Here is a 22,986-nt window from a genome sequence, read left to right on the forward strand (position 1 = left end):
TCCAATCTATTTGTATAAGTTGTTTGATCTAACCAATATGAAATCATTTTTGAGGCCCATATTCTTATTAATTTTTAGTCCAATCTAAAATACAATCTGAACTCGAAATAATTTAATGTTAAGACCGATCTAAGCCGGGGTTTAAGATCGATCCCACCTCAATTCCGAAATAAATCCGATTTAAATTATAGAAAAATTAAACTTTTAAAAATATATTTTAAATATTATATAATTATATTAAAAATTTATAAACATTAAATTATAAATAAAAATAAAATTTCAAAACATTAATTATAAATATAAATTGTTTTTAATGCAATTATTATATATGCATAATAAATATTAATTATTTGAATTTTAAAAAGTAATTTAATGATTATATAAAACATGTAACCACGTAATATAATAATTTAATAATATGAAAGTTAAATTAACCTTAAAGAATTCACTTATGGAATTTGTTAAACAAAATTAGATTTGTAAGTAGAATTGAGTAAAAATTGTTTCGACTAAAAAAATCAAAATTTTTTTTTGAATTTCAAATTATTCAGATTGAGTTAATCAAGTCAACTCAAATTTTTTATTCGAATTTCGAGTTCAAGTCAAATTTAGTTTTTAAATTCGAATAATTCGAAAAAACAGAATACCAAACTATCCTCAACCCTCTTCCTTCTGCTGCACCAAAGGTTTACCCCCTCTTCTCTTCAAAATTTTTACTTTCCCTCCCCCCTTTTACACTCAAAAATCAAAATGCCCCTCAAATCTTTTATCCCCCCTTCCTTACCCCAAAAGTCTTTACTTTCCCTCCCCTCATTCACTTCCAAAATGTATTTACTTTCCAGGGAGTTTCTCATCTATGCTTAAGATTTTGTGTTCCCTAATTTCCAAGAAATCTTCTATGAAAACCAATGTATAGGATATCGCTAAGTTCTCATGAACTTATAAAGTTTTCTACTTCTACGTAGGGTAGGTAACGTCTTAGACATTTAGTGGAAGGACCAAGCCAGACATCGCCAATTTCAATTTAGAGGCCACGCCTCAGGGTTAAATTTGGTTATCTTTGTAATAAAATATATATTTAAATCAGTAAATAAATGTAGGGCTTAATAAGGCACCAATTTTGTAAGAACTTTTAATTCGCACATAGTATGAGTTGTAGTAGGGGTTTTATTTTAATCTCGATTTGGTACTTTCTACTTCATCAGAAACAGCTCGGTTCGGTTTAATGACATCTTTTAGGTATAAGAAAAACAGAATGAAATTGAGTTAGGAGGCATCACACTATCACAGGTTATAAGGTGGTATGTATTTCTAGATGCGATACATGCTACGTTCAGTCTGAGAATCGACTAATCCGTAGCTTTGATACCACTAAATGTAACACCACTAACCTGGTCTAATCATCATACTCAAGCTAGAAGATGTTACAACAGAAAATAGAACATATAACATTCGTATATATGCTTAAACATACAAGATTTCATGTAAACACCTCATCCAATCATGTTTCATAGCATTCGTATTCAATCCGAGTCTCAAATGGACACACAAAAGCCTTTAGACTAACTCGAGAACATCTATGGACTTAATTGTAAACTTTACAAAATGTATGAAAATTTCAGTAATTAGGGGTCACATGGCTGTGTGGCCAGGCCGTGTGACAGGCTGAGGCCAAGTTGAGCTAGGTAACATGGTCGTGTTGTCAAGTCGTGCAACAAACTAATGCTATGTAATCCTGAGTCTCACGGCCATGTCGTCAAGCTGTGTAATAGACTAATGACGTGTGATCCAATTGTCACCTAAATCAAACAGTCCACACGGCCGTGCCATTTGCCCGTATAAAGCACACAGCTGTATGTTAGATCGTGTGAACCTATAAGAACCTTATCAAACAAGCTACATATCACTAAATTCACTTATGCGACAAGCAAGCAATAAACCATCATTCAACCTGTTCAAAAACATAAAAAAATACTATAACCACAACTTATATCAATCGTCCTAAGTGTCTAACCAATATGCCACGATTCGCACCTCATTTCAAACATTTACAATCAAGCATTCATCATCATTCATACTTAAACATTTTCACATGATCACCGCCAAATACCAATATGACATCAAGCAAAGTTCACGAAATGACCAAAACATAATTGCCAATTCATATCAAAACATGACACACACTTTAAAACTTAACGTTACATAACATTTCAAGTCACAAACTTATAAATACACATTTGTAAGAAAAATACCTAGTTACATGCCACTTATAACCTATCCCAATATGTTCAAAAATATAACGAGTCATTTAATAGATAGTGTGAGCTTCTACTTAATTTCTAACTGACCGCGTAATTTTCAGTGACTTATAAGAAAACAAACATAGCAAAGATAAGCATACACAATACTCAGTAAGTTCGTACAGAATTTAACATAACTTACCGATGTTAATATAACTTAAGCATTGAACACATAATTACATAATTAGAAAACATGGCATTCTTTGATATGCTAAGCACATCACAAACCCAACAAGGTTAGTTTTCTTCAAAATTGAACATAAAACATGATTTATGCCTTTATACCATATGCAAAGCTAACATACATGGCTCATATAACACCAATTCTTTGCTATTCATTTGTACCATCATTTCCATTTTATAAACTTTGTTTTCACCAGTTTAACTATAGAGAAATAACATTGGATACACGGGATAAAATGCTCACACGAGCTACAGATATAGTGATCACATGAGCTGTGAAAATGGGCCTACTCACACGAGCTGTGGGTCGGGTTGATAACATTACACGAGGCAACCCACACAAGCTGTGAAGAATTCGCAACAAATGTAGGACCTTAGCCATCAATAAAACATCAAAGACTAACACTTGAAATAGTAACATCCCTAATGACCTGTCATTTGTATCCTATTCATTCACTAATTTCATACGGGGCTCAATATATGTAACATCCCTCCCGACGTAGATCGTATCGACATGATCACCGGCGTATAGTTGAGTAAGTCTATAGTAGAGAAAAAGTGGTGTGATTGTGAAGTATATGTCCGTTTTTGGTGCCAGAAAATATATGGAAAACATCATAATGTAATATCCTTTCCAAAAAGATATTAATTTCCATATATTTTATGTTTGACTGAAATTATTTTAATAATTTCGGTAAGCTATACATAATTCATATTTTATATGAACAAAATTTATATATTTATTTTAACTATGTTCTCTATTCTTGTACAATGAATTTGTACCTATACTGTGTTTATTATTTAACTGTCAAATTAAATTAATTCAATGATTAATATAATTCTCGTGATAGTTAAATTTAATACCAATTGTGTTTAGATTCTTTTCATTTCAACCTATGATGTGACCCTGTAGGCTCTTGTAACATTGGTAGTAATACTAGAACACTTCTAATGTTACAAGCAATGAGTGGCATCTAACAATGCATCACCGCTACCTAAGTTAAAAGAATTCGTTGTTCGACATAACCTTTCTGTGATAAATTTTCATGTATTATATCCTTTTGTCCTTTATATCTCGATTGGACACAAGTCATGGAATAGTCACACTTGCAAAGTCCAATCATATGTTTCTTGATACTCGAAGTAGACTACAATAAAAAAATAAGTGTAATATCTTATGTTAACTTATTTGAGCATGGTCATACATTTGTAGTCTCACTTTATCAAGTGACCTAAGATATTGCTCCAATTATGTAGGAAGGACAAATCCTATCTTGATCAATCATATCCCACTACATAGATTATGGCATACTTAAAATCAGTCTTTATAGTACAACCTGTTACAGTAGACGTTTGACTGTATCAAAATGTACGACTCACTATGTTGGGACAATGATGATCTCAAGTCTATGGATCGTATACATAGTTATCACTATGAGTAATGTTGTGACTATTATATAATAATTGAGGAAACTTACTCATAGTGGGTCAGTCCAATATGTCATTCTCTAACATATACTCATGTATTGATTTTGACATCCCTATATCAATGATAACACTTTGTCATCAATCAACTACATATTACTCGTAATGCATTATTGTTGTCCAAGCCCACAGTAATACTTTACTAAGGACCTTTTAAGAATAATGATATTATTCATTGGACATTATTATAAATAAATTTATTTTACACTTACAGAAAGTGAAATTGAAAGGTACAACCCCTAGTTCAAATATGAACTTCTTGCTCAAAACAGCCTCTTTTCCAGCTTCACTAGCTGCAATATACTCAGCTTTTGTTGTAGAATTCACAATTGTACCTTGCTTTGAACTTTTCCAGCTCACAACGCCACCATTAAGGCAAAACACAAAACCTATTTCGATTGTGAATCATCATTTTTGGTTTGGAAGCTAGCATCAGTGTAACCTTTTACACTTAGCTCTTCCTCACCTCTCTATATAAGGAAATATCCTTAGTCCTTCTCAATTACTTAAGGATATTTTTAACTGTTACCCAATGATATTTACCGGGATCTACTTGATACCGACTCGTCATGCTTAAAGCATACGATACATCTGGATTAGTACATAGCATGGCATATATGATTGACCCAATAGTTGAAGCATATGGAATCTTACCCATGCTCTCTCTCTCTTATGGAGTTGAAAGACACATTTCTTTCAAAAGTGAGATACCATGTCTCACAGGTAAGAATCATTTCTTAGATTCTTCCATACTGAACCTTTTTAATACTTTATCTATGTATGTACTTTGGCTTAGACCTATAAGTCGCATTGATCTATCTCTATAGATTTTGACTCCTAAAATGTACATGGCCTCACCCAAGTCCTTCATAGAAAAACAACGTCCTAATGAAGTCTTAACAGACTGTAGGGTAGGTATTTCATTTCCTATGGTAAGTATGTCATCTACATATAGTACCAAGGATACAATAATGCTCCCACTAGCTTTCTTATAAACACAAGGTTCATCTTTGTTTTTTATAAAACCAAACCCTTTGATTGCATCATTAAAATAAAGATTCTAACTTCAAGAAGCTTGCTTCAATCCATAAATGGATCTTTGTAGCTTGCATATTTTTTCAACATCTTTCGGATTGACAAAACTTTCAGGTTGTGTCATGTACACATCCTTTTCTAGTTTCCCATTAAGGAAAGTTGTTTTGATGTCCATCTTCCAGACTTCATAATCATGAAATGCAGCTATCACGAGAAAAATGCAGATGGATTTAAACATAGCAATAGGGAAAAGGTTTCATCATAGTCGACACCATGAACTTGGTGAAAACCTTTAGCAACCAATCACCCTTTGTATGTTTGTACATTACCGTGCATATCGATTTTCCTTTTAAAAACCCACTTGCACCTTATGGGTTTAACCCCTTTAGGTGGGTCAACCAATATCCATACTTAGTTTTTTGACATGGAATCCATCTCAGACCTCATGGCCTCTAACCATTTCTCAATGTCTGGGTTCACCACTACTTCTTGATAAGTCCTATGCTCATATTGATGCATAAGTAGAGCATCACCATGTGTTTGAATGAGAAATCCATATCTCTTAAGTATATGATGTTCTTTTAAAGAGCTTCATGGTGGTTGTGTTTTCACAACAATTGATTGTTCCGCAACAACTTGTTGAACCTGTTGTTGTTCAACCTCTAGTTCAGCGATCTATTGTTGTTCTCGAATTTTTACGAGTTCAATCTTTCTACCACTTCCTTTCCTAGAGACAAATTCTCTTTCTAGGAAGACTCCTGTCCGAGCAACAAACACTTTGTTCTCAATAGGATTGAAGAAATAATATCCTTTAGTTTCCTTAGGATATCCCACAAAGGTACATTTTTCATATTTAGGTTTGAGCTTTGTAGACGTTTGACATTTAACATAAGTTTCACAACCCCAAATCTTCATAAAAGTCATACTAGGATGCTTCCTAGTCCATATCTCATATGGTGTCTTTTGAACCGATTTAGATAGAACACAATTTAGGGTGAAGGCAGCTGTTTCAAATGCATATCCTCAAAAAGAAGTAGGAAGATCAACATGACTCATCATTGATCGAACCATGTCTAACAATGTTCGATTTCTCCTTTCAGAAACTCCATTCCATTGTGGAATACTGAGAGGTGTAAGTTGTAAGACAATCCTACATTCCTTCAAAAGCTCATCGAATTCTAAGCTTAAGTATTCTCTTCCTCAATCTGATTGAACTACTTTAATACTTCTGCCTAGTTGGTTTTGTACTTCATTCTTAAATTCCTTGAACTTTTCAAGGGCTTTAGATTTATGGCACATAAGATAAATATACCCATATCTACTGAAGATATTAGTGAAAGTAATGAAGTGTTGAAAGCCCCCTTTGTCTTGTGTATTCATTGGCCCACGCACATCACTATGTATTAAGCCCAATAAATCACTAGCTTGCTCACTTTTACCATTAAAATGAGCTTTAGTCATTTTACCCAACAAGCAAGACTCACATATATCAAATTGTTCAAAAACAAAATAATATAAAAATCCACCTTTGTGGAGCTTTGATATGCGCTTTTCACTTATATGACCCAAATGAGAATGCCAAATATAAGTTTGATTAGAGTCATTTATTTTTGATCTTATAGTGTTTACGTTATAAATAGGCATATCTTGATCTAAAATGTAGAGGCCATTAACTATATATGTTGAACCATAGAAAATATTATCGAGATAAAATGAACAATAATTATTCTTAATAATTATCCCAAAACCAATTCTATCTAAACAAGAAATTGAAATAATGTTTTTAGTCATACTGGGCACAAAATAACAATCCTCCAGACATAAATCAAGTCCACTAAGCAAGGATAAAATATGTGTTCTTATAGCTAATGCAACAACTCTTGCTCCATTTCTATCTTGCAGGTCCGTATCTCTTTTAGCTAAATTTCTACTCCTTTGCAGTATCTGTACAGAGGTACAAATATGAGAACCACAACCGGTATCTAACACCCAATAAGTAGGAGTTGATAAATTAATATAAATGACGTAAATACTTGAAGTGGATGCTCCACTTTCCTTTGCCTTCTTGACCTGTTCAAGATAAATAGGGCAGTTCCTCTTCCAATGACCGGTCTCACCATAATGAAAACATTTTCCTTCCTTAGCAACTCCTCCTTTAGGTTTCAATATAGCCTTTCCTTCTTTATGTTTGGCCTTGCCGTTGTCCTTAGGCTTTGCCTTAGCCTTAGGCTTTCCTTTTCCCTTGTTCTTGTGAACCATCAAAATGGGCTTAGGTTTAGCCTGTTTCATGTTACTTTCAACAGTTCGCAACATGCTGAGTAACTGCGAAAAAGTCTTATTAATCTCATTCATATTAAAATTAAGGACAAATTGGCTAAAACTATCTGCCAACGATTGCAGAATAACATCAATGGCCAATTCCTCACATAGAAGGAATCCAAGTTTTTCAAGGCTTTCTATATAGCCTATCATTTTGAGAACGTGAGTTCTCATAAGAGTTCCATTCACCATTTCACATCAAAATAGATCCTTAGAGGTCTCGTACCTCTCTTGACGTACTTGCCCGTCATATAATTTCTTGAGGTGCTAGATCATATCATAAGAAACCATATCCTCATATTACTTTTGAAGCTCAGGAGTCATAGTAGCAAGCATTAGACATCCTATGTCTACCATGTCATCATTGTGCTTCTTATAAGTATCATTTTCAGCTCTAGAAGCATTAGTTGTTGGTCCATTAAGAACAGGTAGTTCAATGACATTCAATTAACGTTCTTGCCTGAGGTGATGCGGTACTTCATATGTAACTCCTTACTATTTGGTGGACAACTTTTGTTCCAACCATCTCATGATTATCCAAATCTCTTGCCTCTAGGTTTCTAATCCTATTAGAGTAACCTAGTTAAGTTATTAACCAATATTATAACCGACGAATATCATTTACTTATTCTTCACTTTTGACCAAGATAAATACAAGTCCTTCGCTTTAGCATACCCTACATTGTATCGATTGAGGCTTTAACAAGGGTAAATATTGGAAGCTATCTTAAATTAATATTTTATTGAGGGTTTTAAATAATAATTATCTCACCATTAATAGTCAATTTGGCTTATTAATATTTTAATTGATCTTATCAATTTTAATAACATACATAAAAATATAAAGTAGTAAATAAAATGAAATGGTTATACCCCATAAAACTAATGTGGTTCCCCCCAAGCCAATAAGACAATCAAAAGGAATCCTAAGGGTTCTAGACGCTTCTCAAGCTTCTCCTCCGCATTAGGCAGCTCTACCTTCAACTTTTTTAGTTCGCAGCAGCTCGAACAATTTTACGACTTATAGGAACTCATTTTACATACGAGGGAGTAAGATGAGAAAAGAAATACAATAGAAAGTATAAAAAGGCACGACACGTAGGCTATATTTATAAAATTCCAACCTTTGTAAATAATAAAATAAATGGGTTATTGGATTATAACCATGCAACCCCAAACATCATGCAAATCAACCATAACATACAACATACTTGTAAAATAAAAATATGTTATGTTTTATAATTTAGTTGATTGTTAAAATTAGAAAAGTGGTAAATTTGGGGATTTGTGTGTGTTGTGAAGGCCTTCGATTGTAGTGGCCACAGATCTGGAACGGGGGTGCAAGGGCGCAGCCCCCGCGATACGGACCTTGTTGTACAAGTAAAATTCCGAATAAGATTGTTTTTTTTATGACCTTTCTTACTAGAACAACCATTGTTCCCTTTCGAAAATACCAGTAAGTTAATTGTTAACTTTAATTAAAACTCCACTGCTCCTAAGCATATTCGTTAACCCTTAATAAATAGTGTATTAATCAATCACATTTTTTTAACAGATTACATGCATCAAATATACATATAACGGATTGAACAAATTGAACTGAACAACATGCATATGATACAATTGCATCAACCATTGAATTTAATTCCAAATCCGTATCGTACAAGTGGCTTTGATACCACTGTTGGGCCACTGGGACACCCCGTGCAGTAGCGGAAAAATATTTCGGTGATCCAAACTAGGAATCTATGCACAAGGAATGAATCAAGAAGTAAAGGTTTGAAAAATATACCTTTTGAAATATGAAAAATATGAAGGAAGTTGGTTTAATCCTCTTCGCACGCTGTCGATCTAAAGTCGCAACAGAATCATCTCGGCATCTACGTTGTCCACCCAGTTGCGAACGAACGAACAAAAACTCACTTTGAACGTTTCAGAGAATCTTTTTTCAAAAAAAAATGTGGCTGCTAGACATAGGTTTCTTTTCTATTTCGTGGTTAATGTTGGTAACAGTCTCTCATCTTAGGGTTTTTATTATGTTCTCTATTCTTGTACAACGAATTTGTACATATACTAGGTTTATTATTTCACTTTCAAATTAAATTAATTCAATAATTAATATAATTCTCGTGACAGTTAAATTTAATACCAGCTGCGTTTAGATTCTGTTCGTTTCAACCATAGGGTGTGACCCTGTAGGCTCTTGTAACATTAGTAGTAATACTAGAACACTTTTAATGTTACAAGCAATGAGTCAAATCTAGCAATTCATCATCGCTACCCAAGATACAAGAAGTCGTGGTTCGACATAACCTTTATGTGATAATTTTTCATGTATTATATTCTTTTGTCCTTTATATCTCGATTGGACACAAGTCATGGAATAGTCATACTTGCAAAGTCCAATCTCGTGTTTCTTAATACCCGAAATAAAATACAATAAACAAATAAGTGTAATATTTCATATTAACTTATTTGAGCATGGCCATCCATTTCTAGTCTTTCTCCATCAAATAGCCTAAGATATTGCTCCCATTACGTACATTGTGGCATACCTAAAATAAGTCTTTATACTACAATGATGATCTCAAGTCTAAGGATCGTTTACATAGTTATCACTATAAGTAATGTTGTGACTATTATAATCAAAGCAACATACTCATAGCGAGTCAGTCTAATATGTCATTCTCTAACATATATTCATGTAATGATTTTGACATCCCTATGTCAATGGCAACACTTTTTCATCAATCAACTAAATATTAGTCTTAATGCACTATTGTTGTCCAAGCCCATAATAATACTTGACTAAGGACCTTTTAAAAATAATCATATTACTCACGGGACATTATTATAAATCAGCTTATTTTAAACGCACAGAAAGTGAAATTGAAATAACAATGGCAATGCCTTTTATTAATAAACAAGGTAGAATGAGTATGTGATTACAATCAGCTCTTGATTGGCCTTCGGGCATACTCTAACATGAGCATATACGAATTCTATTTAAAATAGATCAGGATATCACCAATGAACACAATTGTTACTATATATATATCCAGGTCAGGTTGAAAAACTCAATTCATCAAATTCATAAGTTAACAGGGCATAAATTAGTCTAAACAACATTACAAGAACTCATAATGGTCATATTGAATTTGAAAAGCAGTTTCTATCACCTCACAATCTTTAACTAACAACTGAAAATAACCAAATTTGAATTTATCTTCGAGAAAAAAAATCGTCTATATGAGGTAATGGATTTTTTTGTTCTTAATCCTTAATTTATTCAATTATCTGAAATCAAAGCATAATCTCATTGATTCGTCTTTCTCTTTCACAAATAACATAGATGTACATTAGGAAGATACACTCAACCAAATAAAATCTCTGTCTGATAACTATTGCTACTGTGCTTTATTTCATAATTTTAGTAAATAATACATAATTAATATTTTATATGAATCAAATACACCCATTTATTTTAATTATGTTCACTATTCTTGTACAATGAATTTGTACATATACTGTGTTTATTATTTAAGTGTCAAATTAAATTAATTCAATAATTAATATAATTCTCGTGATAGTTAAATTTAATACCAATTGTGTTTATATTCTTTTCGTTTAAACCATAGGGTGTAACCCTGTAGGCTATTGTAACATTGGTAGTAATATTAGAACACTTCTAATGTTACAAGCAATGAGTGTCATCTAGCAATGCATCACCACAACCCAAGTTACAAGAAGTCATGGTTCGACATAACCTTTCTGTGATAAATTTTTATGTATTATATCCTTTTGTCCTTTATATCTCGATTGGATACAAGTCATGGAATAGTCACACTTGCAAAGTCCAATCTCATGTTTCTTGATACCCGACATAGACTACAATAAACAAATAAATATAATATCTAATATTAACTTGTTTGAGCATGACCAAGCATTTCTAGTCTCTATAGTACAACCTGTTACAGTAGACGTTTGAATGTAGCAAAATATATGACTCACTATGTTAGGACAATGATGATCTCAAGTCTAAGGATCGTATACATAGTTATCAGTATGAGTAATGTTGTGACTATTATATAATAATCCAAGAAACATACTCGTAGCAGGCCAGTCTAATATGTCGTTCTTTAACATATACTCATGTATTGATTTTGACATCCCTATGTCAATGACAACACTTTTTCATAGATCAACTACATATTAGTCTTAATGCATTATTGTTTTCCAAGCTCACAATAATACTTGTCTAAGGACCTTTTAGGAATAATCATATTATTCACGGGACATTATTATAAATTAGTTTATTTTACACACACAGAAAGTGAAACTGAAACAACAATGGCAATGCCTTTTATTAATAAACAAGGTAGAATGAATATGTGATTACAATCAGCTCAAGATTGGTTTTTGGGCATACTCTAACAACTCGATATAAGGTGTGTAACAGAGATGGGTAGGAACTTTTATAAAATGTGCATTGTTTTCAAAAATCTTCGATATGACATGCATGAGTATCAGTGTTATAACTTATGAATATTATGATGTTTGATATGTCATACTTGAAATACCTTGATATGTATGTGAATATTTTTGTGTTGATTTCACATTGGGCATTTTAAAGCTCACCCACATCACTTATGTGTTTCAGATAATCCTTGTGGATAGGACTCAAATTCGGTTGTCAACGATGCTCTCAGAAATGTTTCTTGTACAATTGTGGATTTTTCATATGCTTTGGAATTTTATGGACTTTATGACTTCTTACTAGGATTTTATTTTGGGATAGATTATTAAACTGTGGCATGGCATCGTAAACTCTATATATCGAATTTGAATTTAACGATGATCACATTGTTTTAAAAATATTAAGCAAGGTTGTTTTCAAAATTTTATTAAATGTATCGTATTTAAGAGAAATACTAGCATGTGTTTTTCAAAGACTAAACCAACGTACTTCAACTCAAGTTTTCTCTATTTTTATGTCCCATGTAATCGTTTAGATCAGGCCATAACGTCTAGGCCTGGTTTGAGGGGTTACACTAAGTGCCTAGCTCAAAGGCTAACATCCCTCTCGAACATACCTCGAGATGAAGTGCCAAGCCTGAAGGCTTTACATCCGCCCTTGGTAACACATCAAAAACAGTGTAAATATAACACGATAGTCCGCAAAAAATGCTAGACTTGAGTATATTCAGTGAACATGAAATATCATGAATCATTATCTCATCACATATCAAACCCGTATTGCGTGCACAGTATAACCTATTAGCATGCCAATCGTACTCTATCCTACGTTCATCCGGCTCAAGGGATATCATCTTTAACTAGTATTACATATAAATCATTAACTCAATTATCATCAAATTATCATCAAATGTAAATAATAAACTATTCATGATTAACTTCTTACTTGAAAATACTGTACAAAATATATTAAATTAAACTGATCGAACTTACCTGATCAAAAATGATGTCGAAGTCAAGACAATAATAAATCTGTTACTTTAGCCTTTTTTCCATTCAAGCATGATCGATTTATTTCTTGATCTACTAAAGAAGAAACCCTAGCTTGGCCAAAACTAGCAAGGTCCTCCCATGGTGTATTTGGTTTTCAACAACAAGAAGAAAGGAAATTAATGATAGTATTCTTTAATCCTTTAATTTTTAACTTACGTTTTAATTATTTAGAAATTTAACTGTTTAATATAACTTATAAAATTAATAAATCATGTCCATAAGTGTCCATAATATAAGTATATGGTATAAGTACCATCTAAGAAAGGTTTAATTGCACAATTGGTCCTTCAATTATTTTAAATTTTTAACTAAACAACCTTAATTTCAATTTAACCCTAAACTAGTTAGGAATTAATAAGCAAATAGCCCAAAAGTTAGTGGATTAATCATATCCACCACTGCTTTGGCTCTTCAACCATGGTTTAATCACCATTTTGGTCCTTTTACTATTTTAAACTTATAGAGATTAACTTTTACCTATTTTACAATTTAATCCTTTTACCTTAATTAAGCAATCAATCCCCAAAATTACCGGACCAAACTTCAACTTGCCTATAATACGACTCTGTAAATATTTAATAAAAATAATTATTACATTAAATTATGGAAACGTGGTCCCAATACCTCATTTTCAAAAACCACTTAACTTTTGAACTGAACCACTTATACTTATTTATCGTTCAGTTTATAAAAAAATATTAAGCCAGAATTTAATATAATATTGTAATTAAATCATAAATAGTAAATAATAATATAGACTTACTCATCGAATTTGTTGTCCTGAAACCACTGTTTTAGACACCACTGAAAAACGAGTTGTTACACTTGGGCCACTTGATAGAGTGAGACTAGAAATGCATGACCATACTCAAATAAGTTGATATGAGATATCACACTTATTTGTTTATTGTATTCTACTCAGAATATCAAGAAATATAAGATTAGACTATACAAGTATGACTATTCCAAGACTTGTGTCCAATCTAGATATAAAGGATAAAAAGATATAATACATAAAAAGTTTATCACATAAAGGTTATGTTGAATCTCACAACTTCTTGTAATTTAGGTACCAATATGCATTACTAGATGCCACTCAATTCTTGTAACATTAGAAATGTTCTAGTACTACTAACAAAGTTACAAGAACCTATAGGGTCACAACCTATAGTTAAAGCCAACAAACTACATACAAAATACGATGGGCATATACCCTCTTTCATACACCTCTAGCAGACTGTATCGCCTGGCAAATAATGTCATCTAGCAGATAGTATCACCTGGCGGACTATATCACATGGCAGACAGTATCGTCTGGTGAACAGTGTCACCTAGTGGATAGTATTACTTGGAAAACAGTATCACCTAGCGGATGTGACTCACAACTTCTGTCTGTAGTTAAGATTTATGGAAGTTAATATTTTTTTGGAAAGAACATAAAATTTTAATACCTTCCATGATTTTCTCTGGAAGAATAAAGTAATTATTCAATTTTATTATACATGATTAATAAAAGGAAAAATATCCCTAAAGTAAAAAAGTAAGGAAAAATTCAAAAGGTCTAGCAGCCAGTTTTGAATTTTCTCTAAAAGGTTCATAGGGTTTTGTTGTTCGTGTTTGACTAGGTTGACTACGTAAAGGCCAAGATGATTAGTTGTGGCTTGGAATCGACACCTCAAAGAAAATCAGATCCCTAAAGGTATATCTTTAACTTCTTTTCGACCCGATTCATTCGTCGTACATGGATCTTTGGTTGGTTATCATCAAAATATTTTTTTTGTTTTTCCACGAAGCGTACCGATGATCCAACATGATTAAATTAGATAAATGGTCGATGATTCTAATTGTTTCTTATTTAGCTCAAGAAGCTTTTGAAGGTCCGAGCAATCGAGGCAAAGGACCGGTAGAGTAGATTTTGTTTTGGAGCTTGCTAGTGAGTTCCTTCTTACTTCTTTTGAGTTATTAAACTTCTATGATATGTGGGTTATGTACGGTAAGTTATCTTTACTATAAATGAATCAATATGTTGTGACTAAATGTGTATGTAATAATCTAGTGTTGTATGTGTGAGTATGGCTATTATCAAGGTAAAAACACTCTTTTTGTTGCACGAGCCCAATACTAGACAATTTGGGATATGTGAAAAACTTGAAAAGAGATCTTTTTGTGATGCCTTCGGTAGGGCAACTATATTGCAAACTGGACTAACAGATCATGGCCTGACCTATCGAGAAAACACGTGTTCAACTTATCAATGATATAAGTATGAAAATGAACATGGCTGATATGTAGTTCTGATTTTTGAAGCATAGGTCGTTGGTGAACATGTATGTTTGTGAGAGATATGTATAAGTTGGTGGAATGAGTCCGCTTGGGTAGTGTGTGTGTGTGTGTGTGTGTGTGTGTCATGTTTAACTGGTGATGTGTGGCCACCAAAGATCTATGGATGAAAAATTGACTTATTATGTTTGTATGACAACAAATTGACATATTATGTTTGTATGATAGAGTCTCACGAAAAGTCTATTTTTCTTTATTTACAGGTATCAGTGCTTATTGATTGTTGGACTTCTTGTAAATTAATTGTGTCTAGTTTTGGAACTCACGAAGTTCAATTGAACTTAGCCCATTACTTTTCATTCTCAGGAATTTTGATAGTAAAAGAAGGATCAATTGAAGGGGAACTACACCAGAGTTGCGCTGCTGGTGAGCCACTTGTTTATTTTTGTATAATGCATGGCTATTTGATGGATGGCGTATAAATACATTTTTCATTCAACTTATGTAATTAACTTTGTCATTTGTGCTATTCCATTTCTAAAAAGAACTTTCCATGTACTATGAAAGTATACTCCTAACTTTGGTGTTTTGTTTATTACCAATTTTTATCATTTATATATATTCGCCATAAATGAGAAGTGGATGGATAATAAGCTGTCTTTTATAATTCCTAGATATTTCTCTAAATATATGTATTACAAAATGAAAGAAAAATAATATTTTTAACTAAAAGGGATATTCAAACTAGTTGTATTTTTAAAATGTTAAGTTTGAATCCACCAGTAACACCCTAGTCCATTGGGCAATTGGTCTGGCTGGGTGTTATAGTCTAGGTTTCCTGACGGGCTAAGGGTTGTTACAAGAGTTGATATCAGATCCTAGGTTGAGCCGATTCTCGAAGAAAAGGAAGGCTAAGTCACGCCCCATCATGCATGATATATCTGTGGCTGAATCCCTATAGTTTTGATTAACTTAAGCTATGTTGTAGCTAAGAATAATGTCTGGAAGCTCAAAAGAAGTGACGGGTGAGGAAATTGAGAGTCAGGTACCTTTGGCATAAGGACAGGGTCCTGCAGTTGATTCAGGCAGTAGAGGAAATAAATTTTGAATGTTTTCATCACAATGATGGGTTAATGGTTTGACCAGTTCATGGGAACAACCCAAGTACCTCAACCACCACAACAATATCAGCTTGAAGTGGTACAACCAGTACCTCTTGTACCTCAAGTTCTATCTGCAACTCATTATAAAAGAGATCCTGTGAGAGAGATAGTTAAATGAGGTGCTAAAGAGTTTCTAGGGGATAAAGTTGACCTCGCGACAATCGAACAATGGCTATCTCATGTATGTAGGGTGATTGTGGAGCTGAAATACACATTGACAGATAGCCTCTCATGCGTTGTTTCTTTGTTGGAATGGGACGCGTATCAATGGTGGGAAACACTAATAAGTGTGACCTCATGTAGAGCAATAGATTGGGAATTCTTTTTAATGAAATTTAGAGAAAATTATGTTAACCAGATTTATGTCGAGGAACTGAAGAAAGAGCTTCAATATATCAGAAAGGGAAGAATGTCAATAATGGAATACGAACGAGAATTTGTTAGACTTAGTCTTTATGTGGGAGACATGTTCCAAACTAGGGAATCCTTGTGCGGGAAGTTTGAGTGGGGCCTAAGGGATGAAATTCACACCCTAGTGGCAACATCAGAGGTTCAGATTCTAGCAGTCATGACAACCAAGGCTGAAAAGGCAGAAACTATAACATCCCGAGATAGGGTCTGGAAGTTTTTGCCCCGTAAATGAGGGTTCGCTAATGTTTTGTGAATTGGGGGTTCCCCAAAAGAATATCAGCAAAGAGTTCATCAGAGTTACCGTGAAGTGGTATACGCCAAAAGATACACTACGAGGGTGCGCCAAATTCATTTCAAGTTGTGTTCGCCAATTGGTTTGGATAGTTTCTGCATAGTTTTTAGATTTGTGTGATTAAATTGTTTCAAACCTGACACGTCCCTATTACCTCACACGAATGCTAAGAAACCCTTAGTTAATAAAGATCAGTAAAATGCGTATTTACTAAGTAAAGGATTCTGAAAGAACGTAATGTGGTTTCCAAACTCATGAAAGATCGAGTTGCCATGGAATGTTTTTCCGAATGTTATTAAGCATGTTGATAATAAATTGAGTTTAATTAAAGCAATTTTCCTAGTTTATTTATGTTATAATTGTTGCAAATTGTGTTTAATTTTACTAAAATCTATTTCATTCATATAGTTTGCGTACTTGGTATAATTTGCATTAGGGATCATTGCATTTAATTTAATATATTTTAATCACCACTTCTCAACTATATTGCCAAATTGTTAATATAATTTTACAAATTAAGTGACTTAGCACAAATACAATCCTTGTGGACACGATAACTCGATACTTACTTATTACTTGATAACGACTTTGTACACTTGCACAAACCTACGCATTACATATTCATGTATGTATGTTGCGAACCAGCCAAACCATCTACTAGTAAGGATAAAAGAAAAACAAAACTCGTTTAAAATTCTCAGCTTTTCGGTGAGTGTTATGGAATCACCACACGTATGTGTAAACCAATATGTCTTCAAAAAATTATGGTTTTAAAAGAGTGCTCATGGGTTGTTATTGTGTGCGAACTACTATATTTTCCAAGAACTTTGGCTTTCCAAAACTAAGTTCCAAGAGTAAGCTTTTCTATAAAACATTGTTTTCAAGTTTCAAGACTTTGTTTCCATGTTATGTTTTAAAAGGTAGGTTTTATTTGAGCTCCTAAGCGAGCTTATGTTTTAAGATATGTTTTTAAAGCACAATTTCTATAAACTTAGTTTTACAAGCTTTTATGTGAGATATACGTGCACAAGTGTTGTCAAGCAAGCTCCCTATGTGAGCTTTATAAGTATTTTGTGTGAGATCCTTATGTGAGCCTTATGTTGGATATATTGGTATGCCAAAGGATTGTGAGTACTCACCTATAAGTTCTGTGATTCTGGCGTTAAGGCCCTAGGACATGTGGAAAGATAAGGGAATGTCAAGCTATGCTCTATTCATCGGGACATGCAGGCGTACAAGAGAGTGTTCAGCTTTACGCTACACTTTTGGGACATGTTAAGGACTCATTGAGTCATTCTGAGGCGTTTTAAAGAGATCTGTATATCCAACAAATAAGTATGACAAATTACGATGAATGTTAAAGAACATGTTTCATGATTCTTCAAATATTCTTATAAGACAAGTATAAGAGCATGTTCTATGTTATACATGATCTGTATGAGAACAACTATAATCGAGGACACGACAAGTTCGTGTTTAAGTTTTCTGATTTCTAAACAAGATCAAGCTAAGTTTTTAAGGATGGTTTTCAGCAAGCACATCTGAATTAGTTTTACAAACTTAAGTGTTTTCTAACAAGCAGGTTCTACAAATTGGGTCTCCCACCTTCATAGCAAACCCAGCATGCAAAATGATTTTTAGTCTAAGTTCCCTTCTATTTTAAACTCCATATTTTAGGCATACTCTAAAGTTTTCTAAATATTCAATGAATTCTCATTAAACTCACCCACTCTACTCTTACTTCACAAGAAAGTAGATTGCGGGTGGTAGTGGCGAGATGGATGACCTGGGAGAAGCTAATCCCCGAATAATATCTGCGAACCTGAGAATAAGGCGATAGAGTTAATTGTGTGGGCTTAGTTTTATTGTAGTTCCTACTATTATTGAAATTTTTTTCTTAAGTTTAACTTTATTTATTCTATAAATCCTTAAGAATAAACTCTTGTTGCTAATTTCTTCTTCTCGGTATAAATAAACTTTGATGTTTCCTTATTTTTCCTTTAATGCACTCCATATTTCATTCTTTTGAATATTTTCAAGTATTTTTTAATCCTACATGCAAGTCAGTTGGATTACGAAGTGCCATTTCATGCAAACCATGTATGTTGTGACCCCAAATATGCATGTGAAACCTTAGAAGTGATAACCTATTGGCTGGCTGCGCGCATGCACATTAAAATAGTGAATTTATATAATAATTTTTAAAGCCCGGTTTTACTTGCAAGTGTACAGGTCAGTTGTAATATTTATAGTATTACAATGAAACACCAAAGTATTCCAAGGATTGAACCCAAAGGAAGAAGCGATTGAGCAATAACTAGCATACACAATAGAGTCTAAGTGGCTACTAATACGATTTTGTAGTACTGCAACCCATAAAATATGAATTTTTGCAAGAAAATGAAATATTCTACCCTAAGGACTAAATTATAAGAAATGGAAACTTAAGGGACTATCTAGCAAATAACTAATGGGGGTTGGTTGACTTCGATGTGGTTCACCAAATTTTGGACTCGGGACATAAATTGCATAAATTACTAAGTGACTCTATTTTATCTTTCGATCTCAATTTTACCGATTTAGATGAATTAGGTCCATCTTATCTTCTAACCTCACCAGTTAATCCAAGACTAATGAATAGGTGCACGACAAGATTACTATAAACTCGAAATTGTATAGGATTTTTTAGCAATTTTTACCACCTGTTGACTTAATAATTATATTAATCTTGAGTAGTTGTTAATAAATTAACTGGATTTTGTTTAAATGTTACTATTGGACATGAATTTATAAAGTATGTGAAGTTATGCTTTATTACATGATTTTTGTGCATAAATTATATTATTTTCATGTTAATTATTAATATGCTAATATTTATTATGCCGTGGGTCCATGGAAGATGAAATTATCATAATGTTGCATGGACATGAATAAATCCACCTTACTTGGACGACAAAACCATGCAAAATTGGGTCATAAGGATGTTAATTTTACCCACTTAAAGTGTTGTTACAAAGTGGACATGTCTGGTTATTTATTGGATTATGAAACCATCCAATAAGGGGGAGTCAAGCCCAATTTCGGTGCAAGCATATGGCTTCACAAAAATCAGCTTTGTGATATTTTATTAGAGGCCTCTACAGTTGTAATTTAATCAGAAAAGAGCCGTGGAAGATTGTCTTTGAAATTGTCCACTCTATGCCTAATTATAGCATGATTTTTGTGCTCAAAATGAGCAACCAAATCACCTCCCTTTCCACATATTGTGGCCGACCAAGCAATGGAGAAGATGGAGGGATTCCAATCCATATTTTTAATAAAATCCACCTTCAACTTGACCTATAAATACCATACTACTCTCACCTTTCAAATCATCCCTTCAATCATCAAGCATCCCTAATATCCCTCATCCTTTATTTTTCACAAACATCATTCATTCTCTCATTCCCTCTCTTGCTCTCTTCTCCCCATGCATAGTCATTCCATTTTCACTTCTATTTTAGCCAAAAAAAGCCTTGAAAAGATCACCTCTTGGCCAACCACCTTGAGGAACCATTAGCGAAAGAGCAATGGGTGGATTGATGGAACACTTTCAATCGAAATCCGAAAGGCTATTGAATTGAAATAGAGTAATCCAAATCCAAAAGGCTATTGAATTGAAATAGAGTTTACTTTTTCCTTACTATTTGTTTAATTTAATGATGTTTGTGACGTGTTTTGTGAGTTTTTTAATCAACAATGATAGATTAATTCTGTTTGCCTAGGATGATTGCGTGAATTCAATAATATTTGTTTGAATCATGTTTAAAGTTTTTGTGCCTCAGTTGATCATATTTTCAATTAAAATTAAGATGTAATTCATTCATACATGATGGATGCATTCAGCTTAACTGAGCGATCCTAACCAGACGACGGCTAGTAGACACAATAATTGAAAAGTGCATGCATAATTTAGATCATTAAACCCGACTAAATTGAAGATTCATAATAACCTTAATTAGCTCTATTATCTTGAATAGTTTTTAGGTTTATGTAATTAAATTATTTCAAACTTAATATGTCCCTGTTACCTCACATAAATACTAAGAAACCCTTAGTTTAATATGATCAATAAAATGCATATTTCACTTAGTAAAAGATTCTGAAAGGACTAAATTTGGTTTCCAAACTCATGAAAGATTGAGTTGTCATGGAATGTTTTTGAACACTATTAAGCATGATCAAAATGATTTGATTTGATTAATGTAATTATCCTAGCCTATACATGTTATTGATTGTTGAAATTATGTTTCATTGCTAAAATCCATTCATAGATTTAGATAATTTTTCATACTTAGCTTAAAATTGCTTTAGGGATCAATCTTATATTTAGTTAAATAAATCTAGTTTAACCATCATCACTCAAATTATTGTGTTTTTATCACCAAATTGTTAACTTATAATTTTGCAGATAATTGATTATACACAGTCCCTATGGAGAGGATAACTCATTTTACTTACTTATTACTTGAACAACTATGTACACTTGCACAAAAATCCCGTTACAAGGTTTCGGAACCATTTCTGGGGACTGTTGCCTTAATTATTTTTTATGAAATTAATTTTGTAGTTTGGTTTTTATTTAATTTATAACATTACTAATTTATTCTTTATTATTTATTTGTGATTTATTTATCAGGTGCTTATGAGCATAGATCGAATCATCAATCTATTACCTGTCGACCTTGAAATTGAGCGGACATTTAAATAGAGAATACGCGAGAGATTTGCTCAAAGACAAACCGAGATAGACCTTGGAAATCAAAATTATGGACAAGGTAATGGAGTCAATCATGTGCGCAATCCAATCCTTGTTGCTAATGATAGGGATCGTTCCATTAGACAATACGCTGTGATACTCTTCAATGAGTTATATATGGGAATTAAGAGGTCGGATATTGAGGCACCCCAATTTGACTTGAAATCAGTGATGTTTCAAATGCTCCAAACGAAAGATCCACATCTTCACCTTCGATTATTCATGGAGGTAAGGGATTCATTTAAGATACCTAGTGTGATTGAAGATGCGTTAAGGTTGAAGTTATTTCCATACTCATTGTGGGATCGAGCATGAGCATGCTAAATTCTTTTCCACCAAGTTCCATTTCTACATGGCAAGAATTAGTAAAAAAGTTTTTGGTAAAGTATTTTCCACCGGGCAAGAATGCAAAGTTGAGAAATGAGATAACCACTTTCCAGTAATTGGATGACGAGTCTTTATATGAGGCGTGGAAAAGATTCAAAGAATTTCTTTTTAAGTTTCCACATTATGGGATTCCTCATTGCATCCAGTTGGAGATGTTTTACAACGGTCTCAGCTCACACACAAGATTGATGGTTGATGCTTTTGCAAATGGTGTAATTTTGTCTAAATCTTATAATGAGGCTGTAACCTCCCAAACCCGGCCTAGATGTTATGGCTAGATTGAAGGCTACATTAGCCACCGAAATGGCTAAGCTAACTTACGTTACTTTTGAAAACCTTAAATAAACTCATTTTAGAGAAAATTGTAGTTGTACTTTGAATTAGCTTAAAAGCATTCATTTGTTAGGTCGTTTATACTTAGGATTCATTTTATTATTGATAGTGTTATTTTAGGAAAACCATTTTCTTGTCACTCTTCTCTCAAAAAAACTCGATGTTAAACTAATACAGCGAAAAAACCATTTTTCAAGTTATTTTAGAAACTAAGTTGCCTTATCAAATTTCACTTAAGCCCGATATCATGCATTATCCAGTTCTTATGCTTGAGTAATCCATGCATGCAAAAATACCCAAAAAAAAGCTACCAAGCCACAAACCAACAATAATTAAAAATTACAAGCCAAAACCAATAAAGACTTAATAATACTTATGAAGAATAGTCCGAGGTCCAAGGTGATTCCCCAAATGCTGAGTCCGGTCCTAATTTTGAGGTTTACCTAAAAAGTTAAACACAATTGTGGGTGA

General features: G+C 33.1%; 1 non-coding gene across 1 annotated transcript; it reads right to left on the reverse strand.

The window, feature by feature from the left end:
- Window positions 1-22,205: 22,205 nt before the first annotated feature.
- Window positions 22,206-22,312, reverse strand: LOC128034320 (small nucleolar RNA R71). The gene has a single exon (XR_008190449.1). It is a non-coding gene; the product is annotated as a small nucleolar RNA R71 (small nucleolar RNA).
- Between the last annotated feature and the right edge of the window lie 674 nt (window positions 22,313-22,986).

The sequence above is a fragment of the Gossypium raimondii genome, chromosome 10, assembly GCF_025698545.1.
Source record: "Gossypium raimondii isolate GPD5lz chromosome 10, ASM2569854v1, whole genome shotgun sequence".
Classification (NCBI taxonomy): domain Eukaryota; kingdom Viridiplantae; phylum Streptophyta; class Magnoliopsida; order Malvales; family Malvaceae; genus Gossypium; species Gossypium raimondii.